Here is a 20471-nt window from a genome sequence, read left to right as displayed (position 1 = left end):
CCGGCTTCGTGACGTCATCGAAACTGTCTAAAGAATGATTCTTATCACTAAAAGGACTATGAAGTAATCACTCCATGGATTACAAAGTTACTGATAACAGGAGAGCATATTGTAATTTTTTATACAAAAGGAATAAAAAATCAAGACACTAAAAGCATACATTAAAAATGATTGAATAATCTATGATTTCTGTATTTTTATCTGAGCAGTTTATAATTTCCTCAGTTTCAAGGAGTCAGTCAAGGGTTTTCCTCACTAGGCCTGGCTACATTTCAAAAGGCGTTAATTATTGAAGACGAGGAAGGCAGGCAGGATTACCATACAAAATATACACCACTGAGAGTTCATGAAGGATAAAAGACTGCTGCCATTCACTTTACGCTACGAGATTTCAACGATATTAAAGAAATATTTGCTTTATTAGCCTAAAACTCTTCTGTAAACCCTAGTCTAGAATTATTTCATATCTCAATAAGTCTGCGGTTGTCTATCCTTCTGGTAGGCAAGGCTTTCGTTACATGGTAGGCAGAGTTACTGGTTGGTAATGAAAGTAATCTCGACTTACAAGTCCGCATCCTTCCCAGAATTAAAAAAATATTTCGCGTGATATTTTTTGTCTGAATCACCAAAGACTGTCCATATATCGAAGAGTTTGCTGGTTTATTTGACTAACGTGACGTCATCTCGAAGTGTTTAAAAAAAATTTGCTTTAATTGTGCTATTGTTTATAACTTCATACCAATGGTATTTTCTTTGTACTATTATGGAAGGCAAAATCATGTGGTTTTTCAAAAAATATGGATAGTTCTTATTGTAGAGGACAAAACTTATTAATGCATGAATAAACTGTCATGCAGTGCATTATGAAACAGACTTTTTTGGATGTCTATTCATAGTGACGTCAACTTAAACTTTCCGAAATATGACGAGGCAGCATCACCAAGGGCGCTGTAGTAACAACGCCAAGGATCGCAAAAGTTTCTAACTCATTTCAATACTTGTAGCTTTCTTTATAAAGCCAAAATTATTCAAAGCGCTTGGAAAATAGTAGATATCATAACTTTAAAAAGTTATTATTTAATGCATTAATGTCTGAATCTTAACGATTTACTATATTTCAAGAGGTTTGTTAGAGGTCTATCTCACTCAGTTTTGGCCACACTGAAAAGGAGGGAATTATCCAGGGTTCAAGAAGCAGTATTACCAAACGAAATATGAAGACATGATAATTCAGAGAATGAAAAGATTCCTTTCTGTTGGGTTGTTTTCGAAAGAAAAATATATAAATTAGAGCCTTAGTGTTTGCTTCATAAACCCAAAAGTATCAAAATAGGTATATTTAAGCGATTCACTTTCTTATGGAAAATGAATGGTTGGCTTTCTTAACATAGGAAAAGCCGCCATTTTTCAAATCGATGTTTGTTTGATAATAGAGAAAAATGTTTTGTTACTTAATGTCACAACGAAAAGACGTTAAGTGTCATAATTGGCTTTTGTGGTGAAAAAATATTAATGGTAAGGATTTGAGGTATAGCAAAACTGTAGCATAAAATCTCGTAATTTCCTTTATCTTCACTTATTGCGTACTTCATCTGTGATGACTGAATTAGAACCTAATGAAAATGGACGAAATCTAAACGCCTAATGCACTGAAATTTTGTTAATAGCTTACAGACTAAGCCTAAAGGGTTTATGAGCCTAGCTTAGGCTAGCCAGTCTTCGTAATATTAGACGAAATAAATAACTGGCTGGTGATGAACCCGGTTAAGTGATAGTAACATTCATTTTTTAATCAATTCATCTACTTACCCTGGCAGAACTAGGATGGGTGAGACTAGCGACATCACCCACATAAACCGTTGCTCAGAAACTTCAAACGGATCTCCGGAGTCTGGTGCGAACAGAAATGGGTCACAGTGAGGACAGAGCAGTCAACGAGATCGAATGATGGCGAAACAGGATGATTAATGTGAATTAATAGTGAATGTAACGAATGGCTGAGGTACTTTAATCACTGTATATATTGTTCATGTTTAGAAAAAAAAAATTTATTTGTTTCGCTGAGGTAAGCTTGGAGTAAATGACTTGCATTCTCTCTCTCTCTCTCTCTCTCTCTCTCTCTCTCTCTCTCTCTCTCAATTCTAAACTTTAATCGAAACGTGCCTTTACGATTGTTAGGGAACACAATTCAGCAGCGTTTGCAGTTTTCACTTTGTTTCCTAAACTTACGTTCTTGGATAAAAACATAACCAATGAAGTTTGGGGAACTGTTATAAAAATCATTAAAAGCTTCTAGATTTACCGTTCACATTTTCCTGTTGATATTTTAACATTACTTTCCTCATTCAACTGCATTTTGTGGTTACTGAACTTCATGTGCATACAAGATAGCTGGAATGATATCGTAAAAACAATTCACTGTAAAATATCAGGATGGATAATCCTAGGCACAATGTCCCTACTTCACAATATACGAAACAATATTGAAACTACATCAAAGTTCAGAAGAATGAGGCATACGAAACATCCAAAAAATGCCATGTCTAAGCTGACTGTCTCTCCCATTAACGCCTGTTGCAAGTATCAGCGAAGGCTACGTGAACTTAGGTGCCAACAGACATGACATTTATTGGTGGCAATCCACGCAGGTAGGTACATGACTCGGCGTTGCTTTGAACTTCACTAGTATAGACGCAAGCAGTCTAGCGTATGCATTTCATATCTGTCTGAGCACCTAAGCCTTTGTCAGATGGAACGCGGGGAGACTTTCAAACTTTTTGCATTAGATGCCATTTCTTCACATTCTCGTCCCCCAGTAACAAACATTAAGTGCTGCTATTGAATGACTTTCAGAATCTCATTCACTTCTTATAGTAATTTAAATGCATAATAACTACGGGGAACGAAAGAAGGGGCCACTGATATTTCACTACTGTTAGCTTTATCGTCAAAATCATTGACAAACTAATGTCCACATTCAAAATGAACTTGGCAATAGGCCTTAGGGAGTCTGTGTGTTTCAGAAAAACAAACTATTCAAGAGAAAATAAACTGTTGTTTTCGAGGCCACTAGCAAAAACAGGTTCCAAAAATGCGTTGACTCAGTGGTCTTTCTTTGTAGGAGTATGTAAACATTTAGATCCCCAGAGAAGCACAGACATAATACTCTCGTTTTAAATCCCGAGGTGATGATGCTGGAGTCATTAATGCTTTCCGCGATTTCAGGAAATGCAACAGGATGCACCCTGGTTGAGGTCTGACCGTGCAAGAAATGGCAGGGGTCCGTCGCAGAAGCAGAAGAAGAGAAAGAAAAAGAATTACACAAAGACATGGCAGGGGTGATAGATAAGTACATTTAAGCATTTTTCGTATAAATAATATTTGATAACTGGATGGAAGCATAGGCGGAGGAATAGGTAACGACATGTTTTAATGACTCATTTTAGATATATAATAACGAAAATAATAATACAAAAGGCATCCAATCTGACAGGTATTTTCAAGGATATTTTTGACAGTTTATATCTCGTCTATGATGTAACCTTGACAAGAAAAGAATCACTGAAAGTTTCTTTTTCTGACAACTGATCTTTTCACAACTAATGTTTCTGTTTGTCCTCAGGCTACCAGGTGAGGGTAGTCTGGCCCGCATGCTCCTAGGCAGAGATGAAAGTTATAGTCCTATAGTCCTGACAGACTTCCTGGATTATCTCTGCTTTTGGTCCTGACGAACCTCGAAGCTGATTACCGGTTCTGGTCTGAACGGAAATCCAAATTATTTCCCGTTCCAATTTCTGGCGAAAATCTAAGGTGATCCTAGGTTCAAATCCGAAGTGCTTTTGTGGTTTGTCCTAGACAAGTAGTTATTTGCATTGCTGTCTTCTCTAAGGACAGTAATTTGTTGAGAAGGACAATGCAAATGCTACTACTGGTTATCCTAAATATTAAATCAATGTTACTAAGTGGAAATGAGCTGTTACAAAACTGAGCCTGTCTTAATAAAAATCCTTTAGATATGAAAGCAGTTGTGTCATATTTAGGAGCACTGATTAAAGCTAAACTGTTTAAACTTATCAATGCAAACCTTTAAAAGGAGATCATTCTTCACAGAGTCTGTTTTCAAAAATGAAACCACGAATCGAAAATGTTCAACTTTAATTTTAGAATTAAAGTCATGAAATGTGAAATCTGAGGGCTGTGTGTGCATAAAAACTGTGTAATGTGTTCAAGCCTCAAAAATATAGTGAAAGTAAAAATAAAACCAATTTCTGTGGAGGAATTTCCTACCTGAAATACAATTTTCCAGCAGAAATTTAGTCTTTCATAAAATTTCAAAATATTTACTCAGTTTTGTGTACGAGTACATGTTACTGTATTTACAGAAAGACTGCCTGTTTCGGGTTTCTAAAAATGGAAAAAGTATCGTCTGCAAAAAATGTTATATAAAGGGCTCCGATGCTTAACGACAAACCGAAAGCCATCTAAGAGAGCCGTCAGGTGAGTCAGGTTTTTCTTTTTTTTACTCTTTTTCGTTTGTTTGTTGTTGTTTTTGATGCTCCTCACTGAAAACGAATCCGTAGAGGGCTGTACATTATTCTAAGAATTCCTCAAAATCACTCGGCGTTAACAGCTCAGAACCAATTCCGGTAGGCCTACTTATTTGTCACCTCGTGCATTTTCTTCTTTTTTGCATGTGGGTTACGTTCTTACACGAACTGCGCTCTAATGAACACAGTTTTCTTCATTTTTCCGTGTTTTAAGGATGGTAAGTATTTTATTAGCTAGTTCGTCCTCTTGAAAGCTACGGATCCCTGGCTAACTTGCTTTCCTGACCTTTTTTTAACTTTTAGGCCTAAGGAACGCGGATATTCTATTATTTTCTTCATTTTCATGATTTTTTTTTTAAAGATGGAGTCTCAAATGAAGTTTCGTAGGTGTTACATTATGTCTAATGCACGATGTCGCTTGGGGGCACCAGTCTAGTAGCCCCGTGTCCCCTAGCCTACCTCAGCACAGGAATGTGAGTTGGGAGGTAATGTAACACCGCGGACAAGGAGGGCTTCCCACGTCATAGCCATCTCTCCAGAAATAGGTAGTAGCAGTAGTAGTAATAGGGATGTAACCTTTACAAAGCACCTCCTCCTTCCCGTTATCCCCCCCCCTTTTTTATTTATTATTTTTCATTTTTTTACTCGATGGAAATCGCCTAGACAGGGCGAGGATATTCAATCGTCCGTCATTTTACTCCAGAGGTATTGTAAAAGGATCAATTATCTTGAGATTCAACGGTTTCCCCCTCTTGATTTTTACGTAAAATTTCGGGATGGTAAGAAATTAAATCTGCCTTTCGACTGATCTAAAGTGAAGTGTACTAAAATAAAAAAAATAAAGAGGGTGAGATCTTAGGCTTATACACCTTTACTAAAATGGCATTTTTCCTGGGGATTTGGGCCTAGTTAATAATCAAGAATAAGAAGAGAGAGAGAGAGAGAGAGAGAGAGAGAGAGAGAGAGAGAGAGAGAGAGAGACTATAGGACACAAGTCATTGTTATACTAGCCCTGCCATGGAAGCTCCGCACCCGTGCGCAGATAAAACAGAATGGGGTCAACTCCCCTTACCTTTCGATATGCTAAACCTTACACCAATTATAGCAACATGTCAAAGCAGTTCAAACATTAGTGAGTCCTAACGAGGCCCGCATGCCAACGAAGAAAGTTTTAACTCCCGAAGCCGAGTCCTTTATCTGTCAGGAATCAAAGAAACCCTCGAGGTGTTTAGACGCGCAGATTAAAGGATTGACTTTTGTCTTTGAACGTCTTCTGACGTGTGGCCTTCTCTCTTCTCTCTCTCTCTCTCTCTCTCTCTCTCTCTCTCTCTCTCTCTCCTTATTCTTCTTCTTCTTCTTCTTGATTACTCATCATATATATATATATATATATATATATATATATATATATATATATATATATATATATATATATATATTATATATATATATTTATATATATATATATAAATTATATATATATATTTATATATATATATATATATATATATATATATATATATATATATATATATATATATATATATATATATATATATTTATATATATATATATATTATATATATATATATATATATATATATATATATATATATATATATATATATATATATATATATATATATATATATATATATATATATATATACGTGTGTGTGTGTGTGTGTGTGTACGCACGCGCTCTAAATAGATACATAAATATGCCTCAGAATATAAAGCAAGGTCAGAAAAATTAGAATTTGTTGATCCCACTAGAAAACTCAATGACTCTCTCTCTCTCTCTCTCTCTCTCTCTCTCTCTCTCTCTCTCTACTCTACTTCTTAAATGCTTAATATACTAACTTTACCTAATGAAAAGGTTTTCTTAAACAGTAAACGATCATCAATAGTACTCTCGTTAACCTAAAGCAGTTTTACAATAATAATAATAATAATAATAATAATAATAATAATAATAAGAAGAAGAAGAAGAAGAAGAAGAAGAAGAAGAAAGTTTACGTAAAAGTCTTGTGATGTGGAGGATAACCTTGGGACAATCCCTTATAGATAACAGGTCGATATTTCGTATGTTCGTAAATCTCCAGATAATACCCGTGAACCGTATATATACAGTATTACAATAAAAAAGACGCTAATTTAAAGGATAGTATAAAAGAGTACAGTACATTTTCAAAAGAGACTGGTGGTCTATTGAATAAGTAACAAAGCAGTGTTCGAGTTGTCGATAACACTAGGCCTACAACTACTCCTAATTGGGGCCTGAAGCCAGCGGGATAATCATTTGGTGAAAAGGGATTATTCTTGGTTCCTTTGATAGGTGTTATTCATTGCTACGAATGGTATCTGGTGCCCCTCATTACTGTTACGACGCGTTATCTCTCTGTTATCTGCAGATTGAAAGGCGACAAAAAGTCACCATACAAACAAACACACGGCGTTTACCGTCATGGTCACGTGTGGTGGTGATTTCGTCGTTTTGATAAACCAACTGTTTTGTGCGTTTGAAAAATACCGTCTTGTTCTTTTGATATATATTAAATTTGTAATTTAAAAAAATGTCATTGTCAAGAACCACTGTCCTTTCTATCAGTCCTTTTAGAATAAGCACGAAAACGGTCTCTGGTATTTTTTCGCTGTTACCAATTCACGTACAGCCAAAAGCTAGTACTATTAACACACGATTTCAATCACACTCATGTGCTATGATTTCTGTTACTCTAATTTTTAAATAGATTTCATCACTTTTTTTTTTTCAAGATAATATCAGATACTTAAAAGAGGAGAGCTAAGCGTGGGGTTAACACCACTGATTAAAAAACAAAAAAACAAAAAACAAAAAAACAGAAAAGAACACACCGGTAACTTGTAACAGACCTTGCAGCAAGTGTCGAACGAGCGAGCGGCAGGCAGGCAGTGAGGGAAGGAATTCAAGGAAGGCAAGGGGGTGCTGGGACCGACTTCAAAACAAACAGGATATCATAACTCAGGTTCCTTCCATCCCGCACCCATCTCACGAGGACAGCCAGCGTCTGTGAAAGTTCGGGCCCACATGAAATAGTAATTAAGACGTTTCGTGATTCTTTCATACACGGCCTAATGTCCCAATTGCTCGTCTTCTCTAACTGCTCACGCAGAGTTAAAAGAAAAAAAATGTTCTTGCACGGATGTGGAATTGTCCTGGAAACCTCTTCTGCTCTCGGGCTAATAATAATAATAATAATAATAATAATAATAATAATAATAATAATAATAATAATAATAATAATAATAATAATAATGCTGTTGTGATAATCATTATTACTAGTATCAGTAAACAAAGTAAATCTTGATAAGAAAAAGAAACAGAAGAGTAATAATAATATTAATAATAATAATAATAATAATATTATTATTATTATTATTATTATTATTATTATTATTGATGTGCATACACTCATTCAGAATAAGTAACAAACAGGCTATTTAATTACCAAGCAAGGTTACGTAGGATAAGATACTACAGTGTTCAAAACAAACGAATACAAAGAAATGCATAAATACAGAGGAATGCCACAAATAAAAGAATAAGTAATTACACAGCAAGTGGGCTAAGAAGGGAAATGTCAGAAAATTAGCGCAGGGAAACGTTATACTTTTATTTAGGTTTTCACCCTCAAAACTGTCGTGCACATCTGAAGGCATCGACAGGGAACTGTGACATCGTGTCATCTCATCGGAACATGGACGCTGACCAACGCTTGTCAATGATGTGAAAAAAAGGCCGATGGCGTGAAATTGAGTTGATAATACCAAAATTTTCATATGAGAATACTAGTGATTTCATTTATATATTTATTCATTAACTTTTTTTAGGTGATCTAGCGTCTTTGCGCGCTCGCAATCACGCTAACCCTCTGGAAGTGAAAGTCTAAGCGAGGTCCCTTGAGGAGGCAGATAGGCTTCCTTCACGGCCAGACATCACTCTTCCTCTTCCGTGTTTTTTCTTATCTTCATAGCTAGTCTTGATAAAGACTCCGTAACTCATCGTGATTACAATTAAGGAGGCAAACTATAATGTTTGGTTTTAACCACGTAAAGGGAACGGGAGAAAATAGATCAAAAAGAGTATAAATTCATCAGACTGTTTGAGTAAGCCTTGAGTACCAAGAACACGCTTGATCTGATGGCGTGACTAGACTCACAAGAAGAAGAGCCTCGGGGCAAGATTAATTAGGATTAATTTAAGCTGTCTGGCGCATGTACTGCGACAGGGCATGCGGCTGATGAAGCCTCGGTCTAGCTGCCTGGTGCATCTTAAAACTTGGTAGTGTTATGACTATTAATACTCCCCTGCTTAGTGTAAAGAGAGAGAATGTAATGGTACTTTAAGTTACCGCTCATCACTGTTGTACGTTTTCTGAGACTTCTCGAGTGTTGTTTGTTTATGCACATATTCACTTGTATATTGGTTTGTTTATGGTTCTTTACCTGACCCGGATTTTATCTTACCTCCCTGGTTTACCTTAATTTGACCTGGATTTCATCATACTTCCCGCGTTAACACTCAGGTGTTCCATTCTGGAAAGCTTGCTTCCAAATACTGTCCTTTTTGAGTTGTTCTTTATGAATAGTTGCGCTCGTTGAATATCAGTAACATGATATTATTGAAGAATGGACGAAATTCGAAAGTCTTCATTAGAAATAAAAATAAGACAAGTGTTTGTGCCGGTGATGGGCTTAGACCTGAAGAGGGAAAACGAGGTAAAAGCAAATGACTGCCGTGCCAATCGTTTACCCATGTCACTTGGTACTTTTATGGTATCATGGTAATGCTTTTGTTGGTAACCAGATGGATTATAGGCTCATGGAAGCATTTGCTTAACTCCAGCTAAGTAGATAGGCGCATGAATATTGAACATGTAACGTTACGCAACCACCAGTTTAAACCGGTTTTGAACTGGAGAAACTACGATGATCTGTTGGTGCAATTAGATTCCATAGCAAAGTTGTTTTAATCAATACAAAATAGGACATATCTATCTTCAACGTTAGTTTTGTGAAAGCAACCGCTGTCCTTGCCTCTTAGTTTTACGATGAATGCATGAACCTGTGGCATTGGCTGCGATTCTTAGGCTAACCATTATTATAAACATATTTTTATAATTTTTCATTTATTAGCCGCTTTGTTCCATTATTTACAACTATCAATAGTTTTCTGATGTAAATAGACAAGGGCATATTAAGAAACTTAGGCAAATACAAATATTTCTGTGTATATCCAAGCACACGCATGCGTATGCGATACACGAATGTGCGTGTCTTGGGCAGGCACCTCTAACGTAAGGAAAGCAATTCTGAGATTACTCTCCATTCCTTAATCATTTTTATTTTATATCTACACTATATACCTGCGTTAAAATAAACAATAAGCCCTAAATTCTACAACATGGACATGAAAATACGTAAATGGAGAAACCGCAGCATTGGTTTCATAGATTCGACGAAAAATGGAAGTTGGAGTCAATATATTCAAGGATAGTTCGTGGTAGCGGGGGACTACCCAGGTAGCCGAGGGACCCTAAAGGTTGTTCCGTCACTACAACTTTTTTTTTTTCTTTTTCATTTGAATGCCACCGGTTTCGCCCACAGCGGCGCTGACCAGAGTACATTACTTAACACACCGTAATTAGAAAGTATTTGGTAAAAAACGAATGAGCATTAATATAATTCGATGACGTGATTGTTTCTAAAAGTGTAAATAAAGCATAGAACAACTAACGAAGGAGGGGAAAGGACCGATATTGGATATCCCAGCACGCACCACGCATTCGTCATGGTCGAGGCGACAGACGAAGGCGACGAAGAACGCATTCGAACAGATATAATCCGACTAGGCCCAAGTTCTAAAGGTACCGCGCGAGTAGGCCCAGGCTCCTGCATGTTGCGGGTACAAAAATGTCAAGGACGGTGATGATTTAACGGCAACATAATTAGACTCATGTTTCGTAGAGACCTTAAATAGGCCTTAAAAAAAAAAGGTGGAGATACGTTAAGAAAGATGATTTAGACGTAGCACCAAGAGAAACGGTGGCTACTTCTATCCAGAAAAAGGGGGCCGGGGTCAGTTATACACCTAACCAGATTATAATTGTAAAACACCGGAGGTTAACTGTATTATAATTAAGCATATTCTTATAAGGATTACCGCTGAAAAACTTTTATAGTAATATTGTTCAAGAGTGAAACTCGTTTTAAACGATCTGCTAGAGGGCTTGGAAAAGAATAATTAATTTTCATAGGTTACCAGGTCGATAAGAAATTTGTTACTATTGAATTATTGACAAATACTAACAGACTCGAGTCACAGTCCACCTCTTATGTGTGGCTTTGCCCTTTTCGCTACAAAAGAGTTAGATTTATAACTTAGACAACGTGAGCAATTTCTGGTTTGAACGAGATAGGTCAGATCTGAGGCTACCATAAACGTGTGTGTGTGTGTGTGTGTGAGTGTGTGTGTGTATGTGAGAGAGAGAGAGAGAACAGAACGAATAAAGAATTGGATTGATAAGCCTAGTTTATTATCACAATTATAGTTATATTAAGCCTATATATTTATTATATATACACTATTATATATATATATATATATATATATATATATATATAGTTTATTATATATACACTATTATATATATATATATATATACATATATATATATATATATATATATATATATTATATATATATATATATATATATATATATATATATATATATATATAGATGGATAGATATGTGTGTGTGTGTGTGTGTGTGTGTGTGTGTGTACTGTTTCGAGACAGACAGACAATCCTCCAGGAGCCGGGATTATCGATCTACAATGGCGAGTCTCGGACCATATCTGGTGCTTTTGCCAATGGCAGTTGGCGTACTCCTTACCTGTAAGGCTGTTCTGATGTTATGGCGAGAGACTGCAGAAATTTTAAGATAACAACTCGCTCCATTTTCACTCGTCCTAGATTTACACGTTCGTGTTTTGATTCTTCCTCTTCTTTCTCATATTACAAGAGTTTGCGGCCGGCCACGCGACATTAGTTTCTCCCATTCGGTCTGTTCGCTCAAAGTGTCGTCATATAGCGAAATTCTTGTTTGTTTGTTACAACCGCAGTTTTTCGTCGTTCTACTTATGAAAAGGCAGTTTACATTAATTGCCTTGTTGAATACTGTAAGATATGACTGATGACAACGATGTTCACACACACGCACACAGACACACACACACACACACACACACACACACATATATCATATATATATATATATATATATATATATATATATATATATATATATATATATATATATATATATATATATATATATATAAAATATATATATATATATATAGTGAAAAACATAAAGACGCTCATATGTTTGACGTAATTGATCGGATTGCTGCTCTACTATTTGCAAGTGGGTCATCTCATGTGCCACATCTTAGTTGCCATACGCACGCTGGTGGCCATGTGTACCGATGTTCTCGAGCCTTGAGCTGTCCCGTCTTTCCATAAATTTGCATTTTGAGTTTCTGTGCTTGGTGGTAGAGACAAGCAAACTTGGTGACCGTTTTCTTGCTTAGTTGAAGAGCTGCATGATCGTTGGTTACCTAAGTTAATTATTGGCTTGATTAAATTTTCCTGACGCATTCTTCCTCCGTACTCTGTCATCTATGTACTGTATATGTGTACGCTATCTGCGGAAGTCACTCCAAACAAATATACACATAAGTGATCAATAATGGTAAAAGCAATAATTATTAGGATAATAAGCAACTTATATATATATATATATATATATATATATATATATATATATATATAAATAAATATATACACATATATATAAATACATAAATACATACATATAAATATATATACATATATACATAAACACATACATACATACATACATAATTAGATCGACTGAAAGTGTGTGTGTGTGTGAGAGATGAGAGAGAGAGAGAGAGAGAGAGAGAGAGAGAGAGAGAGAGAGAGAGAGAAACAGCGATTTCTTAAACTATTTGGAAGCAACTGGGCTAATTTTGGACCTTGTTTGTTGCATTGGTGCAAAGAATTAAATCTTTTGTCGTCTGGGAAAAGTGGCGAAACCAAAAGCGGTGTGTCCCCTTGAAACCCCCTCCCTCCCCTCCCCTCTTCCCCCAAATAGATTTTGCTTTTATCGCGAATGGAATGTCTCTTATCAAAGAATGTAATAGATAAGATCATCTTAATCTTGAGTCAATATCTAAGAAGGATGTAGTAGGCCCTTTGAATTGAACATAAAAAAAGAAAAGTGACGAATAGTTCTGTCAAGAGCGAAGGTCCTGTTGATCCAAGTAAGCTAGACCGAGGTGGAGAATAACAAGGCTTCATATTCGACCAAAATGAGATGATAAGTCATGAATTCGGGCGACCACCAGGCGCCATGCCCAAGGTGTACCTTGGGACCATGGCGTGCTCTGTAATTCAGGTGAGTTTAAGGCCGAAATCGATTGGAATCGACAGATTGACAGAGAACTGGAGACATTTGGCATTCGACGGGGTTCCACTATTGGCCTAACGGATATCTGAGTCGATGGGCTAGATCATTATGAAAGTTATTTCTCCCTGCACGCGTTTCTAAACAATCTTCGATATATGTATGTATAGCATTAGCCTATCGACGCGGCGTTTACTCAAAGTGATGCAATACGTTCAGCGTTGATGAAGTAATGGTTTAATTTTGCCAGCGTTGTGACCATCGTCACCACTGCTAGGATCTTCTAACAGGATGTTTTTGTTGATGGATACTGGCTTTTATGTCAAGGACGGCGAGACGAGCAACTTCGGGCTATTATTTAGTCAATATATCTTCAGGGGAAATAGTAGCGGGTAGGCGTTTTGTAAAGGTCACGTGCTTAATTCCAAAGGAAATGATAGTAGATCAGCCGCTTAAAAAAGAGGAAGGGTTATAGGAATCTGGGAACAAGGAAGAAGGGTGAAGATTCTCGTCAGGCCGTAAGGGGGAAAAGAAACTGTCACAGACCTGAGCATTTTGGTGGAATGCTGGTTCTTGCAGAATAAATGGTAAAAGCGAACGACATGTGGGTGTTGCTTGACCAGACTTCCGCGTGGTAAGCGTAGGACTGTGGTTCAAGTGGGTGTTGTATGGTCGGACTTCTCTACAGAAAAGATGGGATATTAGGTTCAAGAGAGTGGTGTATTCTACAGACACGGGAACTGTTTTTTGTCATCGTATCTAAAGCTGTAATTGTAGGCCTGTAGAATTGACCAGACAAATTGCCCTCATGTAAACCTATCTGGGAAGAAGAAAAAGGTTACTAAGTATATAAAAGCGAAATTCAAACAAAGACGGATTAGACCTACATTAAGTTTAGGTATCTGAGATGAAGACAAAGGATATTAAATATGTATGAGAGCGAAACTCAGATAGAGACAGATTAGACCTACATGAAGGTTAGGCGTCTGGGAAGATGAAATGTACTGATATCATCGCAATAAAGTACCAAGTATCTTAGAAACAGATTTAGCAATGGAAATAAGGTGATATTGCACTAAGCAAGTCTGAGGCAAATACATTAACAGAGAAAAGAGGTTGTGGACTTCATTATCATCAAGATTTATTCTGTGCCATCGGCAGTATATAGTTGGTATTTTCGTTTCAGAGACATGGTAACAAAAGCTCTCTCTCTCTCTCTCTCTCTCTCTCTCTCTCTCTCTCTCTCTCTCCGTACTAATGTCGTATCGGTACCACTTCCGGCTCACAACCAAGGAACCCGTGTTCGATCGGTCAAGGAAATAACCGGTATGACTGCGTCTTCTTAATAATCGCGGTTGAGGTGGAGAGAGAGAGAGAAAGAGAGAGAGCCCGTCAAAATGCATACCATCATAACTGAAAAAGTAACTTCCTCAACGAGATATATCTCACCTGAGCCGAGCGATACCATCCATAAGATATTCGTAAGATAAGATATTCTCTCTCTCTCTCTCTCTCTCTCTCTCTCTCTCTCTCTCTCTCTCTGTTGCTGTTTATGGTTTAAACCCTCAATAAACATAGAATCTTACCTTACGTTACAACGTTTTGCTCGGCCTAATTCATTCTTCCCTTAAAGAGGGCACTGGTTTCCAACCGGTAATCCACTATTAACCTATTTCTGTCTACTAGACTAAGCTACAAAACAAAGATGGTATCTCCTTAGTCATTCATAATTTTACTTATCTTTTTACGAGAGCGAGATAATCTCAGACGATTTCTGTAAGCAGTAAACAGTCAAATTGTCTCATCTCACAGAGCGGTATTCAGAGCAGGAGCATTCGAACTGTCTTAGAGCAGACGGAACAACAGATGATCGATATAATGAGTCGGTCTTTCCGGCAGCATGCTCCAACAAAATTACGTATTCACGTCAAATTGGTACATATAATTGCAGTATTAGGCAGGAGAAGAATCAGTGACTTATAGTCATGGAACTAATGTGATACATGTTCAGTTGAATTGTGGGTCAATAAAAAGAAAAATAAGTTTGTGATAGAACTGTGCTCACTAACAGAAAATGAGGCTTTGTTTTTGATGTGGGATTCATTGCCGGTGACCAAACACGAAGATGACTTGAGATGACCTTCGTATGGTTGTGTTTTGTTCAGAGTAAGGACAGGTAAACAAGATATTAATTCTTACAGAGTATTTAGGGTAAGCTTACGTAAACATAAATACTCGGGAAAAGGTTCTTATCTGATGCTAAGTATACAAACTGACTTTTGCAATAACTTAACTTATACTTGTCAGTAGGATTATTTTTTTTTATGCTGAGAATCTAAAATATGAAATGCAGCCAGTATCTAGCTACGTCAGTGAAAGAAAAGAGGAAATGATTAGCTTGCTAGAGAGTGACATACTTATTAAATTTGTAAATTGAGCTAGCTGGGAGTCTTGCCTGCCCTAGTCTAAGATAGTATTCGGAGATACAAAAATAGCCCCTTCTGGGTTCGAAAGTAAACAAATGTGAATTCTAGAAGGCCGAAAATGACACAAAAATTCAGAATCATTGTGAAGACAGACTCTTCGTCACTTCAGAGCGGGACAAGATGGAGTCGAAAATAGGTCATCCGTGAGATGGAAGAAAGAGGTCGAGGGCAAAGCTAATTTCTGAGGTCCCATTTGGCAGATTTCCAGTATGTAAATGTAACATCAAGACTTCAAGAACTGAAATAGCGATAAAAGAACTTGTCAAGAAGAAGGTGAGAGAGATAAGGGGTAGCAAAGGAAGATACATTGGTCAGCATGCAGTCCTGGCCAGATAAAGCAAGAAACTGGTCATTCTTTGAATAATATATCATCCATAACTTGGTCCACAGTAAGTTTTCATTCCACTTTTGACTTAACAATAGATTGTCAGAGTGCGTACGTAAAGTGTAAAAGCACTGCGTAGGTGCATGTTAACTCAGAACTGGTCCAAGACGTTTTGTGGTGTTTTATTCAAGGATGTAGTTCCCCTTATTTTTATTTGAAATGCCATATTTCTTCCTTTGAAAGGAACCTTAACCCAAACACAGACTGGTAATAGCAACAAGGAGTTTGGTAATGTTACAATACTTCTATTTTGAAAGACGTTCCTTATTTTACTATATCAATTCGTGACTTCAATTACACCTCCTCTTATGCATTTAATGTAACATTGTAAAATAGGTTAAGGACCGTATGGTTGTCAAAAGAGAAGGAACTGATTACAGAGAACCAGTCTAGATATTAAACAACTCCATGGGAGTAGCAACCTAACTAATAAAATGAAGATACAATTATCCAGTCCAAGCTAAACGAGATTTATTGATCAGTCCTTGTTTGGTCGATGAAATAGTCGTTTAGAAGACCTGAATGGAAGCCTATGTGACACTATCAAGCCATGAGTAGCCATATGGTAGGAGAAACTGGTGCGAGAGAATTGAAGGAAGTTAGTGGGAAGTTTGAGAATGATCTTAGAAGTGACTGATAATGTGAAGAGGGCAATTAAGGGATTAAAGAATGGAAAGACACCAGGAATTGGTGGCATTTTAAGTGAGATGTTGCTGACGATTTAGTCATTATAGCGGACACAGAAAAAGAACTGCAAGAAAGGTTTTTAGCATGGAAAGGGGCCTTAGAAAGGAAAGGATTTAAAGTGAACATTGGAAAGACAGAGCTAATGATTAGTAGTAGAGAAAGATATGAAGAAGTAAACATTCAAGTGGAAGATGGCATAGTGTTAAAGCAGAACGATGCGTTTAACTATTTGGGACTGGGGCACAGAAAAGGAGGTAAGAGAGAAAAGAAGCAGAGCGAAATGGAGAGAAGGAAAATGGAGTTGTTTTAGACAAGAAAATGCCATTAAAGCTCAAAATGAAGATTTACATATACCTTAGTTTAATCCAGACCACTGAGCTGATTAACAGCTTCCTAGGGCTGGGCCTGAAGGATTAGATTTATTTTGGGCGGCTAAGAACCAACTGGTTACCTAGCAACGGGACTTACAGCTATTGTGGAATCCGAACCACATTATAGCGAGAAATGAATTATCACCAGAAATAAATTCTCTTATTTTTCATTGGCCAGGTCGGGATTCGAACTCGCGGCCAGCAGAGTGCTAGCTGAGAACGAACCTACCTGCCCAACGAGGAACTGTGAAGATTTATAAGACAGTTATCAGGCCCACTATATGGGCAGAAACCTAAGAATTTAAGAGGAAAGAGGAGGGACTGTTGGAAAGAACCGAGGTGAGGATGGTGAGATGGACAGCTGGAATATCAATACTGAAAGGAGGGAGTCAGCATATAAGAAGAATGTGGGTATATGAATGTAAAGGAGAAGGCTAGGGGAGGGAAGCCTGTCTGAGATACTATGGCCATGTAGTAAGAAGAGAGGAGGTGGAACCAATCAAGAGGGCTAAGAACATGCCAGTGATGGGGAGGAGGAGGAGGAGTGTGGGGTGTCAGTGGATCAGATGGATGGATGTTGTGAGGAGGGATATGGGTGGGGCAGGACTGGGGGAGGAAGATGCAAGGTATGGAAATAGATGGAGAAAGTTGACCCGAGCGGGCGACCCTGCTATACAGTGGGACTAAGTTAAGTATACCTTAATTTAACCAGATCACTGAGCTGATTAACATCTCTCCTAGGCCTGGCCCGAAGGATTAGACTTATTCTAAGTGGCTAAGAACCAATTGCTTACCTAACAACGGGACCTACAGCTTATTGTGGAATCCGAACCACATTATACCGAATGAATTTCTATCAACAGAAATAAATTCCTTCTTAATTGGCCGGCTGAGATTGAACTCGCCTCAGTAGAGTGCCAGCCGAGAACTCCCCTGATTCGACCAACGAGGAACAATATACAGTGGGATCAATAAGGTTGAAAAGAAGAATAAGAAAAATAAGGAGATGTTGCAGTATGGTGATCACGGAGTAATAGTATGACTGACTAGAGTTTGTAAAGCATGTGTGGAAGAAGGAAGGAATCTGAAAGAACAGGGCAGAAGCATAATTGTCCCACTGTGTTAGGGTAAACGGGATACAGGCAACTATAAGAATATAGGGACATAAGTGTTTCTTTGTATATCGGGGAAGGATTGATAGGGAAGGAACTGTATAGGTTTAGACAATGAAGAGAGTGTTTGGCTATCACGTTTTTCTGTAACAGTTAAGTGAAAAGTGTGAAAATTTAGGGAATAGGCCTAGGAAAAGTTTACAGTATAATCAATAGGGACACAATGTAAGAATGTTGAAGAAACATCATATGAAAAGTTTTATGGTGGCGGCAAAGTTACTATTACAGTATGTAGACAGAAGAGTGACTAGTTTGGTTTAAAAGTGGGTATGTCAAGTCTTCAAGGTTACTCAGTACGAACAGTGATTTGAGAAGTCAGAGTCAAAAGGTTAGACGCAAGTGCAAAGTTGTGAGAATAAATGTGTTGTGAACAGAATGCAGAATGGTTGATAGTGAGGTGCGACTGCAGAAACTAGTGAGAGAGTTTGAAAGCTAGAGGAGAAAGTTGAGAGTAAAGAATGAATGTGAGCAAAAGTGAGAGTATGGGAGTATATGGAAAGCAGGAAATAAAGATATGAATACTGATAAGCTTGATGAAAGACTGCAAGAATGGAAGGCAACTTGAAGTAAATATAATGGATGTAACTCTCTGGAAATGAAGTGTGAATGTTGAATAGAAATAAAAAAAAAATAGTTTGAAACTGTTGACGCCAACTGTTTGTGAAGTATTTGAGGCTTAAGAATTGATAGTGAGGACTATGGAAGTATATAGAAATGGCAAAAAAATTTTAGCACAGGTGAAATATTAGAGTACTTTGGGGTGGTTTGGTCATGCAGAAAGAATGGAGAAGTTACCCATAATATCCGGGAAGCACGAACATGCATTCGAGATAGTAATGAATGATGGCTTGTGTATGACGTTTGACGTGCTGTTGGTGAAAGCTCTGTGTACATTAGGTGTACGAGGAAGGCTACTGTGGTACTTTCCTGCACAGGAACCCTTTCTATGATTCAGCAGTTCAAGTATGAAAGTTTTAAGAGAACTTCGCTGGAGATCAAGAGTTTACTGTACAGTACATTCAGTTGGTGGAATGAGAGAGGCTGCTGTGGACCTCTCACCAAACGAGATTGATGAACGTAAAAGGTAACAATATCGATAGACTGCTGTGAAATCACATCATCCACAAAAATAAAATTTTACCTTTAAAAGACTTTAAAGAGGGCTCTGCAAACTTCACAGAAGCATCCACGAACTGGGTCTTCAGTTTACTGCACTCTTGAAAGAATGTACTTTAATTAGGTGAATGTCATTTCTCAGAGTAACAGTTTTCACGTGTGTGTGTGTGTGTGTGTGTGTGGGCTGGGTGTAGAGGCCGTTGGAGGGGGAGGGGCAGGGAGGGTTGATGTCTGGAATGTATTGATGCCTAGCTTACACTGATAAAAGGATAATTATTCGAAGATTTGAACTTTCCCTCACTTTCTCTGCTAAAACACGTTCACACATGATGGGCCAACAATCAGTTTTCCTAGATTGGCGCACAATGACGCTATATTTAATTATGAGTCTGTTTACTTGATTATCACAAATGAACGTTTCTTGTAGTTATCGGTAAATACTAAATACTTGGGAATAAATTAATCCCAGTTTGGACGTCACATATGTGAGTATACGAAGAGCTGGTAACGATTTTTCAACATCTTCAAGTATTCGACCTTTTCGTACGTCATTTTTATCCTCGATGCCAGCTTTTAACATTATGTGGGCGTCTGAATTGTAACCTAATAACATCAGAGGGCTGTATACAGGTAGACTCTATTGATGTATTGCAGAGTAACCATCCTGCGGGCACATTACGAATATCAACTTCACAGAAGAACAACAAATAATTCTCCAGATAGGATGATGGGGGGTGATTCATAGCCTATCAGCTGACAGGCTGAAGTCTAGTGAGCTATAGCGGTTAGATCTTCACGAAGTTTAGAACTCTCCAAGAATATGCTTACGCAATTTTCCAGGAAGGTCCACGGGGCAAGGAAAATTTCATGATAAATCTTTGTTTTCTTATTCCCGGGAATGTGAATCACCCCGAGCAAGTTGCAGTAGGAATCGAGATAAGGAGACGAAATGAGCAAAACCGGATCTATTTGTCTTTTCTTCTTCGAAATATAGTAATGGAAAGCATATTATACAACTTGCAGACGCCCTTAGAATACTCAGTAATTCCCATTTAATAACGTGGAGGCAACAGGCACTGATTGGTGCACGTGTTGAAAGAATTGCATCATATGATAGCAAGACTTTGTTCTAGACCAAATTGTCTCAATATTGTGTGAACATGAATGA

General features: G+C 37.5%; 2 long non-coding RNA genes across 7 annotated transcripts in view; one reads left to right on the top strand and one right to left on the bottom strand.

The window, feature by feature from the left end:
- LOC136845092 (uncharacterized) overlaps positions 1-14309 on the bottom strand; it is a 35255-nt gene extending 20946 nt beyond the window's left edge. Inside the window, exons 1-2 of one of the 6 annotated variants that reach the window (XR_010855066.1) lie at positions 13633-14309; positions 7443-7597 (exon numbers count right to left, since the gene is read on the bottom strand). This is a non-coding gene — a long non-coding RNA (uncharacterized lncRNA). Of the gene's footprint in view, positions 1-1809; positions 1892-7442; positions 7776-11487; positions 11708-13632 lie in introns of those variants that run through there. The other 5 variants (XR_010855067.1, XR_010855072.1, XR_010855065.1 and 2 more) reach the window with 5 other exon arrangements.
- LOC136849710 (uncharacterized) lies at positions 2336-5770 on the top strand. The gene is made up of 3 exons (XR_010856394.1): positions 2336-2648; positions 3226-3810; positions 4383-5770. It is a non-coding gene; the product is annotated as an uncharacterized lncRNA (long non-coding RNA).
- Positions 14310-20471: the final 6162 nt, after the last annotated feature.

The sequence above is a fragment of the Macrobrachium rosenbergii genome, chromosome 2 (genome assembly GCF_040412425.1).
Source record: "Macrobrachium rosenbergii isolate ZJJX-2024 chromosome 2, ASM4041242v1, whole genome shotgun sequence".
NCBI lineage: Eukaryota > Metazoa > Arthropoda > Malacostraca > Decapoda > Palaemonidae > Macrobrachium > Macrobrachium rosenbergii.
Note: the sequence above shows the minus strand (reverse complement) of the source record. Positions and strands in the feature narration are given on the sequence as shown.